The sequence below is a fragment of the Simochromis diagramma genome, unplaced genomic scaffold (assembly GCF_900408965.1).
Source record: "Simochromis diagramma unplaced genomic scaffold, fSimDia1.1 OVJJ01000705.1, whole genome shotgun sequence".
NCBI classification, from domain to species: Eukaryota; Metazoa; Chordata; class Actinopteri; order Cichliformes; family Cichlidae; genus Simochromis; species Simochromis diagramma.
In genome coordinates, this window is record NW_024387448.1 from 1,826,842 (window position 1) to 1,853,356 (window position 26,515).

Genomic DNA, 26,515 nt, shown 5'->3' on the forward strand with positions numbered 1-26,515 from the left:
GATGGCTGCGAGCGGCCCGCCCAGGTTCAAGTCCGACCCGCGACCCTTTGCATGTCTTCCCCTCTCTCTCTCCCTCTCCTTTTCTGTCAATTCTTCACTGAACCTATCAAAATAAAGGCCAAAAGATTTTGGAATAACTGATTGTTTAGTTATTGTTTTACAATTGTGCTATAAAGACAGATAAATAATGGTAAATGGACTGGTACTTGTATGACTCTTTCCTGCTAGTCTCATTCACCCAAGCACACACATTCATTCAAGTACCTTTTCTTAATCTAAGTACCGTGTCTATTCACATTGACAATTCGAGAGAGGAAGCGAACCACCAACCTCTACAACCCACAGCCAACTCCATCTCCTGAGCCACAGCCACCCACAAATAATCGCTAAGCTAGCTGATAATGAATAACCAATCATTAGTAGTTCTGCAAAAAATTAACAATGCAGAAAAACTGTCTTTTAATGGGGTGTGTTTACACTGGTGTATTATTTTTACAACTTAAGACTCTTGAGTGCTCCAATTCTGAACAGCTCCCAGCAGAATGATTTCCTTTCTCTATGATTATTTTAGTGGATGCTGGTGTTTTATGGAAACAGCAGTGATTGGAGAAAATACATTTAAACTATTTAAATGAAACTATTTAAATCAAGCATACATTATATTGCCCAAAGTATTCACTTACCCATCTAAACCATTGAATTCAGGTGTTCCCATCATTTCCATGGCCACAGGTGTATAAAATCAGGCACCTAGGCATGCAGACTGCTTCTACAAACTAGAATGGGTTCCTCTCAGGAGCTCAGTGAATTCCAGTGTGGTACTGTGATGGGTTGGCACCTGTGCAACACGTCACAGTCATGAAATTTCCTGACTACTAAATATTCCACAGTCAACTGTTAGTGGTATTATAACAACGTGGAAGGGATTGGTGAAGTGTTAAAAATCACAGTGTGGGATTGGTGAATACTGAGGTGCATAGAGCACAGAGCTCGTCAACTTTCTGGTGATTCAATCGCGACATTCAGTGGTGTGGAAAAACTTGACTGGCCTGCACAAAGTCCTGACCTCAATCCAATCAAATACCTTTGGGATGAATTAGAGTAGAGACTGTGATCCAGGTCTTTTTGTCCAATATCAGTGTCTGACCTCACAAATGTACTTCTGAACAAATGGTCACAAATTCCCATAAACACACTCCTAAACCTCGTGGGAATCCTTCCCAGAAGAGTTGAAGCTGTCATAGCTGCAAAGGATCGGCTGACATCATCTTAAACACTATGGATTAACAATGCAATGTTACTCAAGTCCATATGAGTGTGAAGCCAGACGAGCGAATACTTTTGGCAATATAGTTCATAAAGCACAGGAAAAGTCCTTAGCCCATTATCCACTCTTCACCTACCAGCATTCAGTGAACGAGAGCACCGTGGACCCCTTCCTAGAGTTTGAGATGGCCGCGGATGTATTGGCTCTTCAAGCTTAGCAGTAAAACTATAGCTGTCAGAATGATTAAGCCTAATCAAGAAACATGGGATGGGAGGTAATTTAGCATGTGAATGCTAATTAGCACTAGCATTTAAACTGGCAGACGATGATTGAAGCAGCGCATCGGCTGCTCGGGCTGGTTAAATGGCAAAAACACCAGGCTGGTAGAGATGATTGATAATCTTCGGGTCGTGCCGCTGTCTGTTTCCCCCCCGTTTGCGTGTGAGCGGATTACACTTTCCTCTTCCCTCCGATGCAAACTCATAATGAGCAGATGAGCACAACACCTGAACACTCTAATTCCATCTTTATCCCATTAAGTAGAAGTTAGTGGAATAAATTCCTATTAGTTTCTCAGAATACACAACAGGATTTTCCTCAAGCCTCGTGTGTGTGTGTGTGTGTGTGTGTGTGTGTGTTAACGTCTGCCGTCTACTGTCTCAAAGCGGCACAAATATACACAATTACATTGTTTAGATCCATATTCATGATTCATTTGTGAGTTTCTGAAACAGCAGTTAGGTATTCACACTCTAGGTTTGTGTGTGTGTATGTGTGCACTTGTTGCCATGATATATATGAAAGGGTACATCAATGGGTCAATACATGGGTGTTTTGTGCTGCAGTGTGCTAGTCCCTGTAAATGCATGTGTGGAGCTGCTGTTAGAGCCTGTTGAGGGAAGACTAGTGTGTAAATCCTTCAGAGATAATATTACTGCTGTAAGGGCTGCTAGTGTTTGAGTGAATTATCATTGGATTCTCCGAGCCGTACTTTCCTGCTGTCCTCGTCTTCGGGCCTTATGCTTTCTCTGCCAACAGCAACCGTCTCTCTCTTTTTCTCTTCCCCTCCGCTCCCTGTCCTTCTTGCTTATATGTCACCTTCAGCTCTCTTTCTCCTAACCGAGGTGGGCTGGATGCCCGCAAATCTGCCTCCCATGAGAATGTCCCACCTCATCTGTGTGTGCATGCATATGTGTGTGTGTGTGTCCTTCTCTCCTCTGCTCCCCATTCCCTCAGTCCACTCCCTCAGCCTCTCTATCTCCTCTATCCATTAGTACATTAGTATACGTCAGCCTGCAAAAAAAAAAGAAAAAAGAAAAATGCTGTCTCTGTTGTGCCTTTTATGAGCAGGAGACAGAGATGGATTCAAAGACATACAAGGCTGATAAAACAGTGAGCCATACATCAGCTCGTACTTATACGACCTGATTGTGCATCTGCTTTAGATATATGTGCATCTGCTTTAGATATATCTATCTATCTATAGATATAGATATTGAGACACATATATCTATCTATCATTTAACATATTAGATATCTATTAATTTAGCATCTAGCCATAATGAAAACAAAGTACAACTACTGAAACTTGATGCCTAGACTGTCTGTAATGCAACTCGAGCACCAGCTGATGTTATTTGACATGTAATTGTTTTAATGCAACTACTGGTTGTTGCATCTTTGGGCCTACAGTATAGCCATTGTTGGAGCAGTGATAATCTTATTTAGCATTTTTTTGTATTACTCTTTAACTTATAATGTAAAGCACCTTGAGGCGACTATTGTTGTGTTTTGGCGCTGTATAAATGAAATGAAATGGATTATTTTGCACTGTGAATCACATTAAGCCAAAAGTATCCAAGAATATATAATATGTTGTTAGAAATGAGCATGTTTCTGTGAAATGTGTAGTCTTCAATCCCAACCATATTCTGTCAGGCTAAGAGCAGCTCCCTTTGGAGCGATTAAAGGTTTTATACAAGTTTTCGTCATTTGATTAGGTCAGGATTATGTGTTTGACAGACAAGAGTTTTAATGAAGCTAAATGAGGCATTTTTAAATGCAAACAAAGGATACTTAATAGACAGGTCAAACTTTGAAGTCTATCAAAAATGTTAGACAATTTTCCAGTTCTTCAGAAGACTTAGAAATGGAGATGTTCCAGCCAAATATTTAGAGGACGTGATATTGAAAACAGAATGAAGTGTTCAAAATAACAAATACAGTATCCATCTATATACTTCGAGGGAGACAGGCAGCAATTTCTTCTTTCTGTCTTTTTTTACTACCAAATTGAAAGGATGGTGCATTAGTTTGAAAATGAGTCAATGGGACAGTGCGTTAGAATGGCTTCCACCTGAGACAAATAGACGGTAGGTGGGGAAAAATAGGGGGCAGAAACCATTTTCTTCAAAGGCAGTGCTGCATGACATGAGGATGGAGTGATCCAGAAGCACACTGGTGCTGGCAGACTGATCTGAAATACAACAGCAGGATGTTTGCCGGGACGGAGACTGATATGATACTGTTCTGCATCACTTATCGGAGGCAGTCGCTGCTAATGTGCCATTGTGGTTGTAGGTTCAATTCCCAGGTGGGCTATCACTTCATATGTATTACCCCCTATGTCCTTGAGCAGGGCATTATCTCAGCATTCCCTCTGGAGGAATATGGCTCGGCATTAATGGACGGGCGATGTGCATGGAGAGCTAGATGGATATATTAGTGAGCTAATGAATCTTTGATAAGTGGGAAGGCTTTGTGGGTGTCAAGAGACAAAAGGAAAGATTACAGCTGAACCTATCAACTGTGAGATGGCTTTTATTCACATAAAGTCTTTGCGGCATCTGACATTGGGATTGCCATTGTGGGGCATGTCTATGTGTGTGTTGGTTTGATGTGGCAAAGCACTCTGGGAAAGAGGGAGGATTGCTAGTGTTTTGGAGATTCTACTGCAAAAAGTGTTTTATTTATTCATTTTAGTTTAGAGGATAGAAAATAAAAAATCATCTGTTCCTTAGCATATACTAAAATTATTTAAATACAGTTTCAGATGAACAACAACACATGACATATTAACACTGTGTCATTATTTACCGTCTCCCTCCTATCACCGCCAACAGATAGCTGCCCATCCCTGAAGCTAGTTCTGCTGAAGGTTTCTTCCTGTTAAAAGGGAGTTTTTTCTTCCCACTGTAACCAAATGCTAGGTCATAGGGGGTCATCTGATAGTTGGGGTTCTGTATTATTGTAGAGTCTTTACCTTACAATAAAAAGCACCTTGATGTGACTGTTATTGTAATTTGGCGCTGTATTAATAAAACTGAACTGAATTTAATATGAACTGAGGCAAAATGCAGAAGTGTTGTATGAAAAACTAAGCACACCACAGTAGTTTGTAAAGCCAGCTTTGGGTCAAATAACTTTTTCTGTATGACTTTATCTGTCTGAGATCGTTGCAGAGGGAATTTAGACCACTCTTCTTTACAAAGTTCAGTTTATTGAGGTTTGTGGGCATTCATTTATGCACAGCTCTCTCAAAGTCCCACCGCAGCATTTCAGTTGCGTTGAGGTCTGGACATTGACTGGGGCATTGCAACATGTTTCTTTTCTTTTTTCAGCCATTCTGATGTCGATTTCCTGCTGTGTTTAGGATCATTGCCCTGATGCATAATTTTTTCAGCCAACTTTTAGCTGTCAGATAGACAACCTCATGTCTGACTCTGAAATACTTTGGTATACAGAAGAATTCATTTCTGTTTCTGCCTTTGTCAAAACAGTCCATTGACCTCTAACGTTGGAAAAACTTCTCTTACTGTGCTCATGGACACAAATCAATACATGAATTGCCACCAAACTGTGTTGGCGTCGTCTAATTGAATTCTGCAACCTGGTGGACATATTGCTAATATTAATACATTTGACGAAAACAGTTAAATTAAGTAATATAATGAGTTCCAGTTTCCCTCTTCCAGTAAGGCCTTTATGATGTAATTCACATGTGGCCACAGTATGAACACCACATCCGTTGACTGGAAATGTAAAATGTGTACCAAGTTCAAAAAAAGAAAAGATTAAAAAAAAGCAGTGTTAACCCTGTGACCTCATAAATCAGGGTCCCTAACCCGTGTGGACATCACCAGTCCCTGCACTGACTTAGAATGTCCCTGCTGATAGAGCACGTACGGCCACGAGTCCAGACAAACACACGCATATGTAGGATGTTCAGCAACAGCCAGCGATGCGCTCGGACAGCTGTTGAGCTGACGACTGCTGTCAGGTGCCAGTGGCCTGATTCAAGCTGGCCGACCTCTTCACATCACAACATGTGTCTGCACAGATACGGGAGGTGATGGGCGGACATTTGTTTGCGTATCTGGCATGCATCTGGAGAACAACTGGCACGTTGGGTGGGTCTGGTGTGTGTTTTGATTTGTGTCTATGCCGGTTTGCTTGACATACAGAAGTCTCGGGCATCTTGTACCAGAATGTAGAAAAGATGCAGATTAGCAGGTGTGTTTTTTCGTCACCTTCGGCGGCAAGGTGGAGATACCTTCTGGATGGATGTGTGCTCTTGTCTGATTAGTGAGCCGAAAAAAAAGAAAAAAAAAAAAAACATTTCACTGTGCGTTATGTTAATCTGTTTCACATCTAGGGAAAGATGCAGCCTTCGTGGGTGTGTGTATACATGTGCATCTGATTAGAGGGCGCATGCAGGAAAGGATGCAGGCTGTGTGTGTGTGTGCGTAATGAGATTGCAGAGGGTCGATTTCCCATTTGTTTGTGTGTAAATGTGGGTCTCTGAGAGATACTGATCCTTAGATTATAGGGAATCTCACTGTGTGTGTGTGTGTGTGTTCATCTTCATCAGTGCGTTCTGTGTTTGGAGTAGGAAGTAATGTGCGTTTACATATTACAGCAGCTGTGCTTTCTACATGTATAATAGGAGCTGCCCACCTGATGCCAGGGCAGCTGCCACACAAACAGCCCACAGCACTTACACACACTCTCTCACACACACACACACACACACACACTCACTCAAATGGTGCCAGTGGAGATTTTTTTGTTGTCTCTTGAGTGTGTGCTCGCTGCAGAGGGGAAGAGAAAGGGGCAGCTGCAGTATAAAGCCTTTATCAACTGTTCCCCTAGACTATCCCATCTGTCTATCCATTAATACACACACACCCATACACTAATGCATACACACGGTCCTTCTGTTGTCTTATCAGTCACACATGGCGTACTTCACACTCAGCAGGGTCTGTCACGACAATGATGCTTGTTCTTGGATGTCTTCCGTGGGGAAAATGCGTGTTTTGGTCCACTATGTATGACACCATGAAGCACCGTGTGTCTCATTTTCTGTAGAAGTTGGAGTTAGAGATGGAGCCAAAGGAGTTAAAGTTTCTAGGAGCTGAACATATAAGCACCAAAAGATATTCCTTCATCAGGTTTTTGAACGGGACATAATTACCAGTTTGTTACCTGTTGAAGATCAGCTCCTGGCTGCTGGGGTGAGGTCTCACTCTGGATTTTTAGCTAGGTTTTACGTTAGCATGCTGTCTGTGCAGATGGTTGCAATGGGCCAAAGTATAGCAGTATAATGCGGTTGTTTCTGTCCTGGATGCAGTTTGCACTTTACCATCACATCCCTAGCAGTAAAAATAAGTAAAAATCGATAAAAGTAACGTCCATATCTCTGCTCCTAAAAAGCTGTTTTGTGGTACCGCTCCACCAATTTCCTTCTCCCGCACACAAACTGAAATCAGCTGACTGTTGTGGAAGTGCGCAGGAAGAAAAAAAACATATTTGCTGGATTTTTTTTCTTCTCTCTATCTGCCCACCATTTACATAACTGAAGAACCTTCGTAACGCAAGTTATGACATAATTTAATTGTAATTTTTATAATTACCAAATTTAGTACAGTAACGTGTTAGTGAAAAATGTAAGTTGATCATGACACCTGGTTGGTAAATGTCCAATGCTCAAACCAAATCGAAAGAAAAGTCACAACAAAGTTTGTGACTCTTTGGCAGGAGTGAGCAAGTCGCTTAGATGGTTGGTCGAACCGGGAACCTCACCTGATTGGCCCGGATGGTATAGTGGGAGTTCCGAAGTTGGTTATGATCAAGAGCTCTAGAGGGCTCATAATTGATAATAAGAGGTCCCCATCAACACTCAAGCAGAGGCAGATACTTAGAAGGCGCTGAAATACAGCAGATACTTGATGTCCCAAGACATCAAAGTCTTCGTTTTATTCAGTGGATGCAAGGGGCAAGTGATGGTCTGCTACTCTGCAGTCTGCAAGGCCAGGCAAAAGAGATTGCAAACACCTTGAGCTGGAAGGTTTTACTGCAAACAGTAGACCTAATTAAGGTCTGTGTCATGGTCCCTGTGCCCGGTCATCCCTGGCATAGTGTGGTGCTGCAATCTCTCTCTATCTCTCGGCAATATTCTCTCTCTCTCTCTCTCTCTCTCTCTCTCTCTCGCTCGCTCGCTCGCTCTCTCTTGCCACGGCGATGCTCATTGCGGGCTCCCGCTGCTGGCCCACACACCTGCTCATCACCACACCGGCCGCTGATCCCAGCTGATTACTGCACTACTTAGATGGCGAGTCTGCACTAGTCTTCGCTGGATCGTTGAGCTATCAGTGTCAGTTAGACTTGTGTACCTGCTAACCTGTATTCTGAGAATCCCTTGTAGTTATCCCGCTAACCCGTCATTTTTGTGTGTAGATCGTTTTTTGGAACCCGATGCTGAGAGGAGTGATTGGGGAGGAACATTTTGTACAGAGAGTGTGGAACACCCTTCTCCCAACCCTGTTCCCCCACGGACCCTGGCGACCCGGACCCATTCCCCCTGCACATTGTATATAGCCACTTGGTGCATGTGTTCACTGTAAATAAACGCACTGTTCCTTCGCTTCGCTTAAAGGAATACCCTGGCCTCCGCCTGAGTCTCTTTCGGAAACCTTATCAGTCTGCAGGAGTCTGATCAGGTCTCCATTCTCTAACGTGGGGTCTCACTTCCCAACGAATTCTGCTTAGTCGCCTAGATTGTGGATGGGCAGACATGAGAGGCGACTATAAGACCTGTATCTTAAAAGATGACCTTTTCATGGCTGTCGAAATGAGCAAACATTCATTCACACTTCCCCACAAAATCCACACCAACACTTGTCATGCCATATGGCTTTGTCTGTGATAATATTGAAATGAGTTTTATGTGATAAAAATGGCAGATTTGATATAGCCGTGCCATGTGTTTATATTCCCTATTGTGCACAATAATGATAGAAGCCCAAAAATGTCTGAGAGGGAGAGCCGTGGGTCAGTATCGGATCATGATTTAGTACCTAAAAGCGGAGCTACTTCAACAACCTCAACAAAGTAGCCTAAACACTGTTTAGGCTACCTAAATTTGAATTATGCTGTTTCATTCTACATAATGTTGTGTCACTACTATTGCACTATAAAGCTACTGCTACTGCTGCTGCTGTTGGCACCTTGTATCAATAGATTCACCCTTTGAATTAGGTTGTCTGTCACCAATGACAGGAGCTCATTGGAAAAGAAGGATGTAAAATGCCCTTCATTTTTCATTTCACCAATAAATGCTGCCGCCTGCACAAGCTGCATGCACTGATAAAACATTGTTCTCTGTATTGTCATAAATATCATTATGGCAAATCTCCTTGAAAGGTCTTCATATAATTTCACCCACCCTTGGTGTTGAGTGCTTGTGCGCTGTATGATTTTCCATTTAATTTCAAACTAAGAACTGTCTGTATGCATATGAACTATATCTAAACCCATATTTGATTTTTTTTGAACCAATACCAATATTTAGGACAGGTTTACACATGCCAACATTCTTTATGTACTGGACACTGTTTTCACTATTTTCTTTGCATACGCCTAAAGAGTTCGTCTGGTAAATTGTGTGTGGTGCAGTAGCCAAGGTATACTGTAAAAATGGGCAAAATGTGCAAATCTAAAAACTACCAGAGCCGTCAAACTTTGTGGAATGCAAAAAAACAAAACACAAATTGAAGTAGATCCAGTGAGAAGGCTCCTGGGAAGACATTAAAGAGCATGTGGGAAGTAATGAAAATTGATTAGAAAGGTTGAATAGCTTCCATAAATTATGGAATAGTATTTTTACTCGAAATGGCCATTACGAGTTTATGTACGATTTGTTAATACTGTAGTATTATAAAAGGAAACTCAATCATAGTTTATTTGGTTGCATTTAACATGCAGTTAGCAATTTAAAATGAAGATCCTGCCTGACTCCGCACCACATGTACTCTGCTACATGTACTGCAGACAGTGGAACTGGGAATGAAAATGGACTGGCATTTAAAGAGCACTTTCCTAGAATTACTGACTACTCAAAGCACATTACTCTACAAGCAGTATTTACCCATACATTCATACAGCACGTTATTAAAAGCACTTTATCTGCCTCACACTGCTGAGAGTATTTAAATAATAGAGTTGGAGCTGCTCTGCTGGGTAATCTCTGTGGTGACATCACTTCTAAATTACCCCAAGCATCTTTTTCTGCACTTTTTTCTGCAATAAAAGTTTTCAGATCAGCTCACATCAGACTGTATATGTACGGTGATACCTATTTATCTGTAACAGGCCAAAAAAGCATCAGTCAGGCTCTAAAAAGATTATATAGTATGAAATTATATCACACTGGCCAAGTTGTGTGTTATATTAGATTAGCTCTGCAGCTGTTCTTCCAGAAAGTCATAACACTCTGTTTCAGTGTGATTATCAAAATTCTTCCTAGTCTTGTTAAAAGGAGAGTCTGCCCGTTTTTATTTTCGGGTTCAGATCTGTTCCATTTTGCTGCGTGTTTAGTAGCTTGCTTTCATTTATTCAGTGCATTGTTTGTTTTTGCCCATTCGTTGTCCTACATTCTTGGTTTCCCTGCATGTTCTTTTTAGTCCAACTGGCTTGCCGGCCAGGCACAAGGACATCGGGTGGCTCTGCAACCGTATGTTAATGAGGTAGAAAGAGACAGATGAAGAACCTTGAGAGTTGTTTGAGGTCAAGGGGATATAATGAAATAGAAAATAAGGTTGAGAGTGAGAGACAGAGACTCAGAGATCGGGAGTCGAGGGTTGTCCTTGATGGTGTTTATGATATTGATTGCCTGCTCTCCAGAAGCATCCTGATTTCTGATTTGGACACTTGTGAACAATGTGATTGCAGCAAGAACATCTAATGTCTCGAGTGGCCTCTGCAATCAAGAACAATGACCCTTAACTCTTTGCAAACTCTCCCTCTGTCTCCATCGCTTCAGCTCTCACATGCACATGCGTGCCTATCTAAGGATGTGTCTCGGATCTAGCACATTTTACTTTGAAGTTGACATGATTGAAATACGCATTCCTTGATATGAATACAACCTGCTGTTTTTGGAAAAAACTAGTGTTAGATATCTTTTGAACATGTAGAGATGAAGAGAGGTCAAACAGATATCCTTTACTTTTTTAGAGAACAAAGAAAATTTGGTGCACCACAATTTCAAAGTGTAAGGAGTGTCTCGTCTTTGTCTAGTCTTTGTCCACTTGTGATGACAACGGCCATATTTCTAACTCTAACTTCTAATACAGATTTAGGCAGGTTAATTTTTTTTTTTTGCTTGTGTCTCTTCAAGCTGTTATTCCTCACTCATTTTTCCCTGTTATTCCCACTAGCAAACCTCCGCACTACGGGTGGGTCTTCGCTTTGGTGTTAAGTCAACAAACAGTAGCTGTCAAGAAAACTATAATTACTTTTTCTTACTCGCAATCACATCAAACATTTCACAGTTTTTCATTTTAAAATCTTACATGAACTGTCATCACCTAATCCTGTTAAACATTGCAAATATGATTATATAATATGGTGTACGTGGAAGTTATAGATATATAAGTTTTCATGTTTTCTTGCTTCATGGCAAGACAATGGTCACCGAAATGTTGTCTTCTTGTCCCTGCATTGTTGTTTTCTGCTCTGCTGTGCTATTTCAGGACTTTAAGGTTTTTTTTTATAATAGCTTATTTCGACAACTTGATCAGTAATCAGCAGGCATCAAGATTGGTCCATTCGTCTAGGAGTAGATGGGAGCATACAAACAGACGTGCATATGTTACAATCATTACAGAATGATTTACTGATCCACTGCACGAGCAAAAGCCCAAAGAATTTTCTTTTCTTTGTTTTCTTAATGTTTTCAAAGACTAATCTAATTATGAAGTCTTTGAAGTGTGGAAAAAGCCGACATTCAAACATTAAACAGAGAAAAGTAGACGAGCAGACAGGTTGATGGCGAGAGAATGGAGGACAAAGACCTGGTGTTGTTCAGCCATCTGGTGTGTGTTTGCGCGCGTCTGTATGTGTTTGTGCACTTGCGTCTCTTGTATCTTGATACGGTGGAGAGAATGACTTAGATTACCAAGACTGATATCAAAGCCACACTCACGGACACGCTCCAACTGCCAGCCCTGCACACATGCTCACTCTCTCGCCCTCTCTCTCTGGAGCCTTTTGGTTTTCGCTGGGTAGCATACAAAGCCTTCAGCTAGAAGACAGTAGTCCATCGCTGGTTTGTGTGTGTGGAGGGCTCCCCTCTAATTGAGGTGTACAGTGAATTGGCAGCCTGCCTGATGTTACATAGTCATATGAAGGGACGTGAAAGAGAGAGAACGAGACAGAGAAAGAAAAGAGAGAGGGATGGGAGGGGGGTGCATTTAAAGGGAAGGATGGATGATTTGTTGAAAGCACTGATGGGAGAGAAATTGAGGGAAAAACAAGATAGAATAATGGGTGGAGGCAGTGGAGGATAGAGGAGAATAAAAATGTGCAACAGCCAGCAGTGCAGTCAGTCTATCCTTGATGGAACAACATTGGATATTACTTGGTATGTCTGGAGATGTACAGTATATCTGAATGGCTCAGGCATATATTTCATAAGGATATAGCTTTTATCTTTTTTATGAAAGCAAAATGAAATAATCATGAAGTCATCATGGGCATCGTCAAAGACGTGGACCCCTCCTCTGAAAAAAATGAGGCAAAAAGGCATTCTCAACTAGCTTAGCAGTGTCAGTTCATGGTGCTTCCACAGGTGTGCGGATAAATGTCGCTGCGTTTCTTTGATACTAAACAAAACTTAAATATTTCATGATTTAGACAGGTTCTGCAGCTATTAGGGACATTTTTTCCCCCGTGATTTCTACAAGGGCTTATTCTCAATGGACAATTGACAATCTAAAATACATGTATTATTCATGTGTGTTCGGATTAGGCTTGCTTCTTAAAATAGTAAGACTGTTGATGCAAATTGTGGCAATCAGGCTCTAAGTGCCTTTACCGTATCCATCAGTTATGTGTCGCACTTTTCCAACTGCTGACTTTTTTGCAGTGGTAAGGTGTGGACATGATGTCCGTCTTTGTTTCGGGTGTTCAGCGTAACACATGCACACGTGTACATACACAAATTAACACCCCATCTCCAAAATGAGAAGACTTAATCCAAATAGGCTTGTCTCTTTCCAAAGTGTGTGTGTGTGTGTGTGTGTGTGTGTGTGTGTGTGTGTACGCAGGATTTGGTATTGTGCTCCTGATCACCTGCCGAGCTGAGTCAATTAGCCCTTTTGAAAGCATCAGGCATTTAGCTAGAGTCTGCGTATGTGTGTGTTGTGAGCACCATTTACACTCATGCCAATACTCTTGAAACTGCTTGTTAGAGGTGTTAAAGTTACGTTGTATAATGAGGGGTTCCTTTGTGCTGTACATGCACAGCATTAAAAATAGAAGATAGGTAGTAGCACAAAATTCATGTTGTTCATTGTATAAGTTTTTTTCTTGGTTAGCCTAATGAGTTAATTTTTTTCTTTGTAATCTTTGGATTTAGTTTATTTTTCTGATATATTTAAGTTATCTTGTTTGGTGTCAGTTTGGGGTATTTTTTTTCTTCTTATCGTATCACTGTGTTTCATATATTCTACATCTCTGCAGTCATGGCCTTCATCTACCTCCTCTCCCTTTTATTTAGTTTACATTGCAGTGCTATGCACACATATATAGATACAGGCAAAAAAGCAGAACTGAGCAGTGATGGTTAAAGCCGCAGCATTGAACAGAACATCGTCTGATGAGCCAAAGCAGAAAGGTTAATCCATCAGATTACAGCAGATTACAATGCACCAGGGAAGGCTGAATGGGAGATTATGGCAAAGAGATGACGACTAGAATAATGGGATGGGCGGGTGGTGGAGCGCGATAGAAGTTAAGGGATCAAGGACTGATAAAGTGGATTTAGCACTTTTTTTTTTTTGGCTGTCTACTTGCCCGCTAGTTTCTCAGTAAAAATACACTAAACGCTGAGCAGGTTGGCCATGGCCAATTTTGTACTTGCAGGGACATGACTAAGATTAGTGGTTAAAAATTAAATGCCTCCAATATCCCTTTTTTTCCTCTCATGCATTTTCATTACACAGAAGGGCACAAACAAGTAATTTTGTGTGGGACCAAATGTAGAAAAAGTAGCTTGTGGGTAGCGTTATTGCTATAAAACATACATCTCAGTTTTAACACCGTATCATTTCAGTGAAATAGAGTAGGAGGATGTATTAGATAAGATAGGGCTTTATTGCAATAGCATACAAACACTACTACAGTGAAATATAGGTTTAACATCTAACCAGATAGTACAAACAGCAGGAAAAAGACACAGTGAGATAAAGTAGTACTGTGAGGATAAATTCATTTAAAGAATAAACACACATCAGTGGGCAGAGAAACAATAAATGGGTAGAAGTATCCAAAGTAAACAATGCAAGATTAAAGGGGATCATGGAATCATGATGTATACTGGTTTTTGCTGTTATATTGCTGTATAATATATTTACTTATTTCAAATATTAGGTGCAGGTTTTTTTTTTTTTACTCCTATATCTATATATAAGAGTGTATATATAAGTATAAATTTTTTTGTATTCTAATGTATGTTAGAATATGTTAGGGTGTTTTTTATATTTCACATTTTTAGATTTATCATAGTATTACAGCATTATAGTAGCATTACAGTAGTGGCTTAAATGACTTCAGAAATGCTTGTAAAGCAGAGACGAGTTTGACTATCATATGAAGATATGCTGTGCGTCTGGGGGGGGGCAGTTTTATGTTTTGGATATAAAACTGTGTACTTACACATGTAAATTTGCTGCAAGCTTCTATGTCTGTTATAGCCTTTTGAAATCAGGTGATTCTTTTTGACCTTCCTGGCACTTTATTTATTTGTTGTATTAAGTTGTTTTAATCCAATAGCGAGTCAATGCACCAAAAACAAAGTCTGATCTACCTTCTGGAGGGTGCTGTTAATATTTTATCCCCCTCCTTCTAATTGGGTGGCCTTTGCAAACAAAAAGTTTGAATAGCAGGTAATTTGTCTGCTGTGTTCACCTCCAGAACAGTTGGATTGCCTTGAAAAGTGTGTATTCGCATTTTAGCTTCAGTATTAATAAATGAAAGAATGAGGATTAATCAAAATGCCAAATCTGGTCTGTGCCCAGGGTAAAAACTGACCTGTTTGAGTTGTGAGAACTTGCACTGATGTTAAAGATCGTGCCACAGGTGGTGAAAGAAACTGTTAGAAATGGTAAGATTTAAAAAGATGTGTAAATACATCATTTAAAAAAAATGCTCTGGTGAGGCAGGTCTCTTTTAAATGGTAAGTGTTGACATTTTGGGCTGACCCCATGCTGTGACCTTTAAGCCATGAGCAAGTCACGCTAGCGCTAAATGGAGTCATGAGACCTTTGAGACTTCTAACCAGGTCCCTGGACCACACAGTGAATACCACACCATATGACTTAATCACACAGTAAGAAACAAGAGCCCCCGATGGGACACCGGTTAAAGCGAGCTCCTGTTATTTTAACGATAACGGCGCAAGATGTACTTATCTTATATTTCCCATACGGTTATACCATGAAGCATGTTCTTTTATTGATTTGGCCAGAGACTGTAGGGTTGGACTGTCTGGGTGGCCTACAGCAGAGATACTCTCGAGTAACAATATGGTCACAATTTATGCTCAGTTAAACAACATTATCCTTGAGGGTCTGCTAATGCACTTGCAGGGCCCCCGTTTATTGTCTCCAGTGTCCAGTTGAAAAGTCACTGGACAAGAGAGTATATGACATCAGCAAAGTCTTCTCATTCTGTACATAAAGGCAGCAGATGTATCACTTAATTTTTAGTGTCAGCAAATTAGTTAATATTCTTGACTATTTAAAAAGGTATGTAAAGGTCTTTTGGACTTTCTATGGCTATTATTTTGGTTCTAAAGAAGAGTAACCAACATGCACTCATATCTGGTCTGTGTCACCCTAGATAGATGAGGTTTTGATTACTTCATTGAGTAGCATGAGAATTACAGATCTCATTAAAGCACAGCAACTAAGGAAGAAGTTGAGTTAGACCGGACTGATGGAAAGTGGTCGATGAGGGAATAGAGACAGAGGAGAAAAAAGGGGAGAGATTAGGGATGAGAGGGCTCTCCACATCCTCCTGTATCTGTCCAAACAGCTTGCAAGCCAGCCAAAAGTCTCGTCATCTCTCTCTCTTTCTCTCTCATTCTTTCTTTCTCCCCCTCTCTGCCAGACTGATGACAGAATGTGGAGAGAGGGATTAGAGAGGAGAGACTCATGGAGATGGAAGGATAACGGCTTCTGGAACGCCATCGCTTTGTTAACTTTTGGAGATTTTGGAGTTTTGTGCTGGTGTGTGTGTTTGTGGAACCCATCCCATTCCCGAATCTCATACGGACACTCGACCAGACCCCACTGGCTTTCCCTTAAGCATAGTTCAGAATTTCAGCATGCAGGTTGATGATTCACATCACCGACCCTGCAGGACCGAGGGCGAGAGATATGAGAATATTTAAGCATTATGCCAACTCAAAAAACTACAACAATATAAACCTTTTAGGTGGAAAACACACATGCTGTATTTTGCTGTGTAGAATTACAGAATTGTTACGGGCAATAGACCGATACTGTATGTATTGTTATATCTACATTCTGTACAGTAGCTTTATCAGCAGTTATTTTGTTACCAGTGGGTGTAAAGTCCTAGACTGTCCTACTATACTGTCATTGTGATAGTGACCTTTAGTGGTAATTGTAATTAGGTGTTGGTAATTGAGGTGATGTGGCCACAGAGCCATAAAGTCATTGGAGGGAGGAGATTGGGGTATATGGATGGGTAAAGGAAACACAGAAAACTGTTGTTTGTTTCCTGTTAGAATTCATCTTAGTCCTTAACTGAATTTTGATGTTTAATAGATGTAACGGAGCTGTTTGTCCGGAAAACTGTTAAAAAAGGTGAAATGTTCTAATATAGTACCATATCACACTCTGCACACAACACTGTGGGCTGTATTCACTGTGGTATCATGTAGTCATGGTTCTTACAGAATCCCGATAATCCCGGTGATATAAATGATACATTTCTTATTAAGGGGCAATTTTTAACGGTGAGCAGAAGCAGCTCACTAACCATGTCAATTATCTCTGAGATATGTTTTTGGACTAAAGCAAGACGTCTTACAAAGAAATGAATTATAGCTCACCATACTAATAACATAATGATAGTTATTGCTTCATGATAATTATGCTGATTTCAATTTTTTCATAATAGTTTGGTCATCATGAAGAAAAAGTGTCACTGTGGACAATGAATGTAATATATTTAATATTCACATTAGTATTTGAATAAAATAATAATATATCTTATTAGTCCTCTTATACTGTGCTACTGTTTTATGCCATGTATCACTGTAAACCCCTCTTATGGTTTTAGCTAGGAACAAAAAGTGCTCACGCTTTTACTTTAACTTTTAGAGCTAAATTGAAAAACCCATGTGAGTTAGGTGTTGTGAAGCAGGTAACCCAAACGGAGACAAAGCAGGCTTTACTTACTTTGTGCTAAAGGTCACATTTGTATTTGCTTGTATATGGTTTGTGCACGGCTATTGCTATATTATTTTGTAAAAGTAAAGGACAAGACCAAAGGTGCATAGCGAGCTTGATTTGTAAGGCGGCAGCAAACTGCAGTTTTCCTCCTTGGTTGGTCGGCCATTGAGAATTGTTTACTTCTGGATGAAGAAGGAAAAAAAGGAGCGCTGTGAAACATTCTTAAATCATCAGTTTGCCTCAGGGCCAGAGCCTGTAAACTGGGTTCAAAAGGCGAAAAGCTTCACTTTTGGAGCTCGTGGAGAGCTGGGAACAGCCGGGTCAAAGGTCAACAGAAGGGAAGTTTAATAAAGAAAGGGAGGGTGAGATACGAATGGCGGGAAGACATTTGATTGATTGTTTCCTGTCTGTGTCCCAGTCTGCTCTCTCCATTCTCTCATCCCTTTCTACTGCTGGGCTACTCTGTCCATGTCACTGTCTTAAATGGTTGTTTATTAGAAAGTACGTTGCCATAGCAGTGTATAAAATAGAGAAAAAAAGACTCACAAGTCAGATCGTTTGATAAATTATCTGGCTTTAAGACTTTTACTCCACAGCAGTAAATAATCCCCAATATCAGAGTAATGTGAGGTGTTGTAAAACTCAGGATAGGTGTCAATAAAATCATTCTGAACACAGGAAAGGGCAAATCAGACAGAGTGGTTACAGTGTGTGTGTGTGTGTGTGTGTGTGTGCGTGTGTGTGTGTGTCGGGTCCATCCGTATCTCTCTATCCTTTTTCTATCTCCGCGGGATAAAGCGGTTATTCAACACATTCCATTGTTGAACCTTCTAATTGGGAGACATTTAGCAGGAGCGCACAGTCCTTTATGGCATCACAAACCGGATCGCACTCACACACACACACACGCACACATGCACACACACACACACACACACACACACACACACACACACACACTACAGCGTAATCTCCCACCGTGACTGTGAGAAAGGAACAAAAAGAGAGAAGACAAAAAGATCAAATTATCAGCTACATTTAATTACCCACAACTAGACAGACACAATAACAGTGCTAAATCCAGATTTGTCTGGGCTCGAAGGAAAGAGAGGGCGGGAGAGAGAGAGTTTAGGCAGGCTCTCTCTCTTTCCTTTGCAGCAGGGATGGTTCTTGTGTTTTTTCCCTGCCGTTTTTGAAGGCATCGCTGCAGAGTGAAGTGATGACAGCTTATCGGATTAGGGATCGCCGGATAATAAATACCCTTGTTTGATTTCTCCACCCATACTCCTTAAACATGATTACTGCTTACTGTTACCGCCAACATCACATTATAGTGCACTGCACGGCAGCACAGACATTTGCATAATGTTTATAGAGACGGTAAGGAGTGATGGCTGCAGAGGGGATGGATGCTGAGGAATGCATTGAGCTGTCACTCCTCCTCCATCTTCTTCCTTTTTTTTTTCTCCCCTCCATCTTTATTGTGTCACATCCTGGCTCAGAAACCATGGCAAAAGAGCGAGATGACAGGTGAAGGGCAATAAATCACAAATTCATTTGTCATGAAAAAAACACAAAAACACACCAAAAAAAAACAAAAACCAAAACCATGAAATGAACAGGAGGAAAAACAAACGTCACGGGACGCTGCAATCAGTATAATCAGTTGTTAGGAGTCACTTCAGTTCTATTATTATAGCGCCAACTCACAACAACAGCCATCTCAAAGATCTTTGCATTATAAAGTCGTGACCCTACTATGCTGGGAGAATACTGGGCTGTTTGATGTGCCGCAAAGCAAACAGAGATGTGTGAGAGAGGGGCACTCCCCTCAAACTTAATGGGGAAACACATGAGCCTCCAGTTATCCTCACTGGTTTTTCCCACTGCCTACAGAACTAGAACATATATACACAAAGCTTTGCTTCTCTTCCTGCGATGAATCAATGGATCAATCAGATGTTTTGCCCATGGAAACGCTGCTGTAATAAATAGGCAGTACACATCACTCAGATAACACGTCGGTGGCCGTGTCCCGGAGAACTCAGTCCAGCTTTGAGCTCCGAGCTGAGTAAGTCTGAGACAGCGTGGGTTTCCACTTACTTCAGTCCACACTGAGTATATTCATGCTGAGTTAAGTGTATGTGTGACTAATGATAAAAGCCATCATGAGTGGAACGTCAAGACTCAGCATAGCAATGGGTAAATAAAAAAACTGAATGTGCCAGTGTTCATCTTAAAACAAACAAATCAAAATGTAGCTTTTACATCACATATAGGGCTGGATAAGCTATCGCATTTGGCATTTACAAAGAAAGTGCCGTGACAAAATTTCCTCTAAGAAGTGGGATAAATAAGGAGTTCTTTTCCTAAGATGCTTGATCCTGAAGTGAAATGACTGTACCACTAATTTTATAAATCACCTGTGACACTGCTGGGACCACTTGAAGGTGAGGAGAGGGACACGGGACAAAAGACGCATTGTGGAAGCGACCCAGAGATGAATAATAACTCATAATTAAATGCAGAGCGATGTATGAACACAGAGAGCGGAACGAGATGAGCGAAGAAGAAACACACCCTGGGAAGCCACCAGCAGCTTAGGCATATAGGTTAGCTTCAACTGACTCAGAGTTTAAGTTAAATCTCTTTCCAGAACACAAAACCTGGAGCCTGGAACCAGGTTTAACAAACTCAGAGTTCTCACATAAAAACTGCTTTTAAGTTCAGTGGAGTGACATTTTGCAGGATTTTGTTGCAACTCAATACTTCTTTCGACTCTCTTTGAAAACACGTAAAGCTACGATCTTTGCCTTTGCACCCCACTGATATACATAAAGCATTTAAAGGTCATATATACTTAACTTTTTAGTAATTAAAAACATTTGGACATTTGAATTGTAGTCCAGTTTGGCAAAATGCCTGGACTTTTTCACTGGTGCTCATCATCATTTTCATCAATTCAAAAGACAAATGTCACCACTGGGAAATTAGAGAAGTGTCGCTTAGAAATGTTAAAGTCATTAAAGAACTTAGTCAAAGACCAAAAGAAAACTTTTTAAAAAATCTGGTCTTTATCCTCTTTGAAGAATTGTGTCTGTCTACCCTGTGAAAGAGAACTGACATCAGGCAGCTGTGATCCACCTGAGATCAGTTTTATTTGACTCAGGGCAAAAAAGGTATTTGGACTTGGTAAGCGAAATACGTTACTGATGACCAAATTTTGTGTTTCTGTATAGGTGATGTAAACCAATGTACAGACCAGTGCTTCTGCTCAATACTTGCTACAGGAAGTATACAGGGAGGCCAGTGTGAGACCACTTTGAGGAACAAAGGCCTTTAGTTGGCTATAAAGCTATCAGTGTTTCCATTCGCCTACAGTGACACTCTCCAGACACCCCAACTTTCTGTTTGTGTGTTACATGTATATGCATCGCAGGAAATGTGTACTGTCTGTGTGAGTCTGTGTGCGTACGAACTGCATGTATGTGTCATTTATTCATGTATGAGGCACTTGCTGAACTTGTGACCTTGTGCTGAACTTGACTCCATTCTCATTCAGTGGGCATCACAGAAAGCCTGCTAGCACCACTAGCTAATTACAGCTGGGTTGCTTGTCGCCTTTCTTTCCCCATGGCCCTACTGCACATGCATCGGAGCGCACATGATGCCTGTCCCTCCCCGGCACGACTCCAAGGCAACAGTGTCTAGACAGACAGCATGATGGCACTTTCTCTTGAGGAACCTAAAAACATTTGTGACCAGACATTTGTGGCAGTGTTGGTGTCCAGACTCCCAGGTTTACTGACAGACGTTCAAAGTGCGCACCAAACTTTGGCTACTAAAATTACATCATTAAAACTTGAGATTTATTTGATTTTTGCTCCATTTAAAAAAAAAAAAAAGCACTTTGAAGACTCTTCTCAATAGGATGTCAAGTTCCAGTAGTGTAAAAGCTTTAGACTGACAGATACGGAGAGACAAAAAGAGCAGCGTGGATAATATTAGGTCCCTTAATACTGTGCTGCTTTGCCTTTCATGCCAGGCCAGCAAAGCAGTTCTGATTTTAGCTTAAGTGCACTGGAAGAAGGAAGAGAGAAGAGAACTAATGCAGAAACTGGAGAGGAAGAGAGAGGAGACAGATGCAGGCTGACAGAGAGAAAGTGTGAGACCGAGAGATGGGAGAGAGCTGTTATCAACATCCACCAGGGAGACAAAGGTCCCGATTGTAATTCAGTCGCCGTGCAGTATTTTGTTTTGATGTTCGGCGTTTTGGGCTCTTTGCCTGTGCCATATGCCATAAAATGCCTGTGTGTAGAGAACCTTCAAAGCGGTGTCTCGGTCCATTTCCAAACAAACTCTGTGCAAGTCAGATTCAAGTGAGTGAGAAAACAGGGCGACAGGGCGGCTATGCTATACTGTGGGCGATTGATGTTATGTGAAAAGCTTTTAAATTTACTTACTGATCATTATTTGTCAAATACAAAAAATATCCTCCAATAAGGGCAATATATTCACTGTATCTGCCATTTTTACTTCTGTGTTGATGGATTGTTAGCCTTCCAAAACACTAGTTAGCGATAGTGTCGCTGTGCTTAGCTTCTGATTCTTTGTGCAATCAGTGTCAAGAGAGCTGGACTGATCGTTTTAGTAGCTGGCTCTGAAAAATGTCCAACAACTAATGTTAGTCTTATCAGGAAAACAAATCACACATTAGAAAAAGTCAGATCATCACAGAATCGGCCATATTCCAAGGCTGATTCCACTAACCGGGCGACCCATCAGCACTTGCATTTGTTCAAGTGCAACTATGAAGATGTGAGGTGATGCAAAATGTTGGATCAGTCAGCCCAGTGTTAGTTAGCTTGTGGGTGGTGTGAGGAACAGAAGGGTTTAAACATGAACTAGAGGTGATTTTTACAGCTGGAGACAAAGCAGGGGAACGCGGGGGAACTATTATTCCTTTCTTCATTCTCTGATGAATACATGTTGCTATAAAAGATGCTGTTTCAGATGGATTTTTTCTCTTCTTTGCTCTGGATGATGTCAGAGAGAAGGAATATTCCTGATACGGTCTCAGACACAACAACTGCTGTCAGCATCCATCTGCTTTTAAAGCCCTCTGTTTATTACAGCGAGCCAGTCGGACAAAAGTTGGGAGTGGGTGCAACGACTTGTTTTGGACAGTATGAATCATGCAAAGCTGCTTTAGCACAGCTCAAGAATGAAAATAGGGAGCTGCAAATATCGCTTGTGTAAAAAAAAAAAAGTTTACTATTTTTTACAATAAAAAAAGCAAAGAAAACAACCACACAAATGCATTTTAGTTTCTATGACAAATCTGACAGACCACACACGTCTGTTACCTTCCTGGCGAAAAAAGCCGTCAGCTTTATTGACTCCCTTGCAGATCTCTCTCCTCTTTTCACTCTGCTGTGCTTACTGCCTCCTGATGCACAGATGCGTGCTTTTTTTCCCTTCCAAGTCTTTAAGTCAGATTCGCACTGGTCGAGTGAATCTGCTTGATGAATTAATATTTGATTTGCTGATATACCCTGACAGCATTACAAGCACTGCGAGAGTCACCGCCGCCCGATAAATCTTGAGTCTGAACTAAAGGATGAAAAACAAGCCTCTAAGCATGCAGCGCAAAGCTGAAAATGCCCCCACAACAATGAATTCTTTCTAAAGCCCTGAATAAGCATTCATTTGTGGGTTTTTAAAAAAGGGGAAAAAAGTACTGGTGGAGTTTTTAGATGCGGTAAATTCTCTTTATGCTGAATAATAATCTGCATATATTTTTGACAAACAAAGACCCAGTAGCATTTTCATTATCCCATGTTTGGTCTAATAAAAATTAGTTGGTTGGTATTTAAATTTATTTAATGTATTTATTTTTTGTCATCTTGTATTCAGAGCCTGCTTCTTACTCCGCTGCGGTCTAATTTGATTGAGCGTTTTACTTGGAGGCAACGAATAAATCTCTTTAAGAACATTTCCTATTAAATCCATTTAAGGAAGTTCAGATGAGTGAACAGCGAGGGAAACGGGGCGATCTGGCCACAACATGTTTATGTATGTACGTGTGTGTGTGTGCTTGGCGGACGTGAACTTATCAACCCAGTTGCTAACATGATTACCCTCTAGCCATGTGGCCTAGGAGTTAACACAAGCCCTCCCCGCACAGACACACACACAGTCGCACACATAGCTATATACACAAAAAAATAAACCAGGCCAGGCCACGCTGCCTGATACTGTGAGTGTCCTGGCTTGGAGACCCAACAGAATCCGACAGCACCAAAATATCACTGCAGGGTTCCCATGTCAACACTAGCAGATGCAACATTAATTCAATCAGCCACGGAAAGTCACTGAGCGGAATGGCTGCAAGAGGGCCAGCATCTGAGAGCTGTGGTGACAGTGTTTGGGGTGTGTGTGTTTGTGTGCGCATGGGGGGGGTGTTTGTCTTGTTTTTTTTTTTTTACTTGAATTTGAAGGATCACTTTGCTAACCCTGATTTAGGAACTTTATCCCAAAAATATAAACAGATTGAGACATTCCCTGGAGATCAAAGGAAAATGCCGTTCCTTCTGAGACTTGGAACCATTCCGTTAGTCACGAGTGAGTTTATAGCAACCTTAACAATTTTCTTAGTGGTTAAGCTTTTAATCTACCTGTGTCTTCCTGGATTTTATTTTTTTTCACTCATTATCATTCTGTCACAACACAACGCCTTTGCCTTTTCCAGCCAAGGGCTTCCAACCTTCTTTTTGGCACCACAAAGTGTTTAATGTCGACAGTTTTAATGTTATGCAGATGGAGGAGCTGTGGTGGGTGATGACGAACTGATTACCTCCCGTATGGATGACCTACTTAAGTTCAAAATCTGCGCACTGTTGCTGTGGGTGTGTCGGGGAATGTGGAGAAATAGATGCGGCGCAGGCCAAGTTTGGGGGAATTAGTGCACAAAAATGGCATAAAGGGCAGTAAAGATATGTCATTGTTATTCGCCCCTTTTCTAAAATCATGTTGTTTCCTCTGCGAGTGTTCTGTGTTCCAGTGCTGATCTTCAGCACAAACCACTGCTCAAATACTGGGCAGCAGTTCCCAATCCCTGTTGTTCGTAATTAAGCCAATCTTCCCTAATCTTGTTCCAGACCTATGAATTACCACCTGCATCGCTCATTTGCATAGAACGGTTGTTGCGCTGACTGCTGCTTTTTTTGCCGGTCGGAGAAACAATTCACCAATTAGTACATTGTGGGTGGGATTAAATGATCATCATCGTGGTTCCTGTAGGCTGTAACGCTGTATCCAGACAGTAGGCAGAGCTTGAGCAGCACTTTGGCAGAGATGCAGCAGCTTCATCTGTATCTGAATGAGTTGCGTTCAGGCACACTATTGAGTGTAGTTCACCTGGATTTGACAGCACTCAGAGATGAAAATAGTTTTTGTTTGTAAAAAAAAAAAAAAAAAAAAATCAATCAGGGTTTAAAAATACACATGTAGTCAGTTTGATTGAATAAACTGAAACTCTGTTCGTTTCCTGAAGAGAGACTAAAAAAAACACAAGTGAAACCTTTTCTCTGCAGACGGGATCAGAAATAGCAACTCTTAAACGCTCATATTTAGTTTGAGTGTTATCAGCAATTACAATAAGAATGTTGTATTGTGTGCATGCAATCATAGCACTTTGTAGATGTGAAGAGGCTGACTAGCATGCGGCACACGACTCCCACTATATGTGGCAGTTAGAGCTAAAAATAATGTTTGCTTGATTCATATCTAATCATTTTTATGTTGTGAAAAAGATGAAAAAGGAAAAAGTGGCCATTTTCAGTGAGTACAGTTGCTCTTTAAAATGTTTTCTCTGTTCCTCAAGGTAGTATCTTGATCTATCATTCAACAGTCTATTTACCCATGTCATTTTGATTGTATAGAATCTATTACTGATTCTGTACAATCAGTAATCACTGCTGTTCACATAATGTCACTGTTAGCTGCTGTTAGCCATTAGCTGCTGTTACTGAAAGTTTCTTCTAACTTTGTTAAACTCATATTTAAAAAATTCTATGCAAGTGTTTTTATCTGTATTTGCCAGGTGAGGGATTCACAGCAGGTTTATCTTTACTTCCGAATACTAACTTTTATGTTAAATGTGAAATGTCGCAGTTTTTCAAGACTTGTTTTTTGTCCTAAACTTCATTTTGAAAACGTCATCTAGTGCAGTACACCGTGCTTTGTTTTCAGTCGCACCAGCTGAATACATCCTACAGCTTAGCAGTTAGGAATAACTGAGCTTTGTGAACTCTTCAAAAGGAAATGCAAAGAAAAAAGATGTCAAAGTACAAGATAAACTCCTAGTCTCAGGGGCAAAGTAGAGTCCACAGCAATGAACGCTTATCACTAAAAAATAGACAACCTGAAAAAATGGCGAAAACATGCCAAGTCTCTCTTCCTCTCTGTCACCTCTTTATCTTCCGCAGCCTTTCCAACCTCTTGGTTTGTTTCCTCAGTGGAAGCTAAAGCAGATTTAATATTTGCAGAGGGAGTATAGGATGACCCGTGTACGAGAAACACGGGGAGGTCCGTATTTGTCCGGCTAACCTGTGACACGGAGACAGACGTAGAAGGAGAAACAGACTAAACACAGCACGCAATGACATTTGTGTCTACAGCTAGTCACACTTGTAAAGGAAGGCTGAGAGCATGAAGCATCCATGGGTGTATTCATTCAAAGGAGAAAAAAAAGATGCTTTAAGTGTTGTTTATCCTCTGTGACATTTGCAGGGAAAACATGCCTGACAAAGAGTGTGATTTGTAGATGTGTTTAAAGGATGTTGGGTATCAGTGCAGAAAATTCGTGACTTTTAGAAGACTGCTTCGGTTAGCCGGTAACTCTTCTTGAGCATACTTCATGCTGTGTTCTCTAATCCGTCTTCATCCTTTTGGTGTCATTTGCCGTGAGAAGTGCTGCACTGTGCAATCTGGCTGACATTAAGCATATCCTGCCATTCAGCCTTCTTCTTTACCTCCTTGACTAGTAGCTTACTGTGACACAATCTGTCTCCTGCATTTTTTTATAGGTTTTTAGCCAGGAAATGTTTGCTGATCGCACATCTTCTATTATACAACAGCCCCCTGATTTTCTTCAGCAATGCCACGCTTGTATGTATGTGAACTACAGAACTTTAGTTGAAGTGGTTCAGTGCCTGGTTGGAGCTTAAATTGGAAACTTGGAAATTAAAACTTCAGAAGC

General features: G+C 40.9%; 1 protein-coding gene and 1 long non-coding RNA gene across 5 annotated transcripts in view; both read left to right on the plus strand.

The window, feature by feature from the left end:
• Positions 1-26,515, plus strand: part of LOC120722700 (plexin-A1-like) — a 308,843-nt gene that overhangs the window by 75,704 nt on the left and 206,624 nt on the right. The gene's annotated exons all lie outside the window — the stretch shown is intronic.
• On the plus strand, positions 7,748-25,060 carry LOC120722702. Its single transcript, XR_005693570.1, has 2 exons — positions 7,748-7,922; positions 8,006-25,060. It is a non-coding gene; the product is annotated as an uncharacterized LOC120722702 (long non-coding RNA).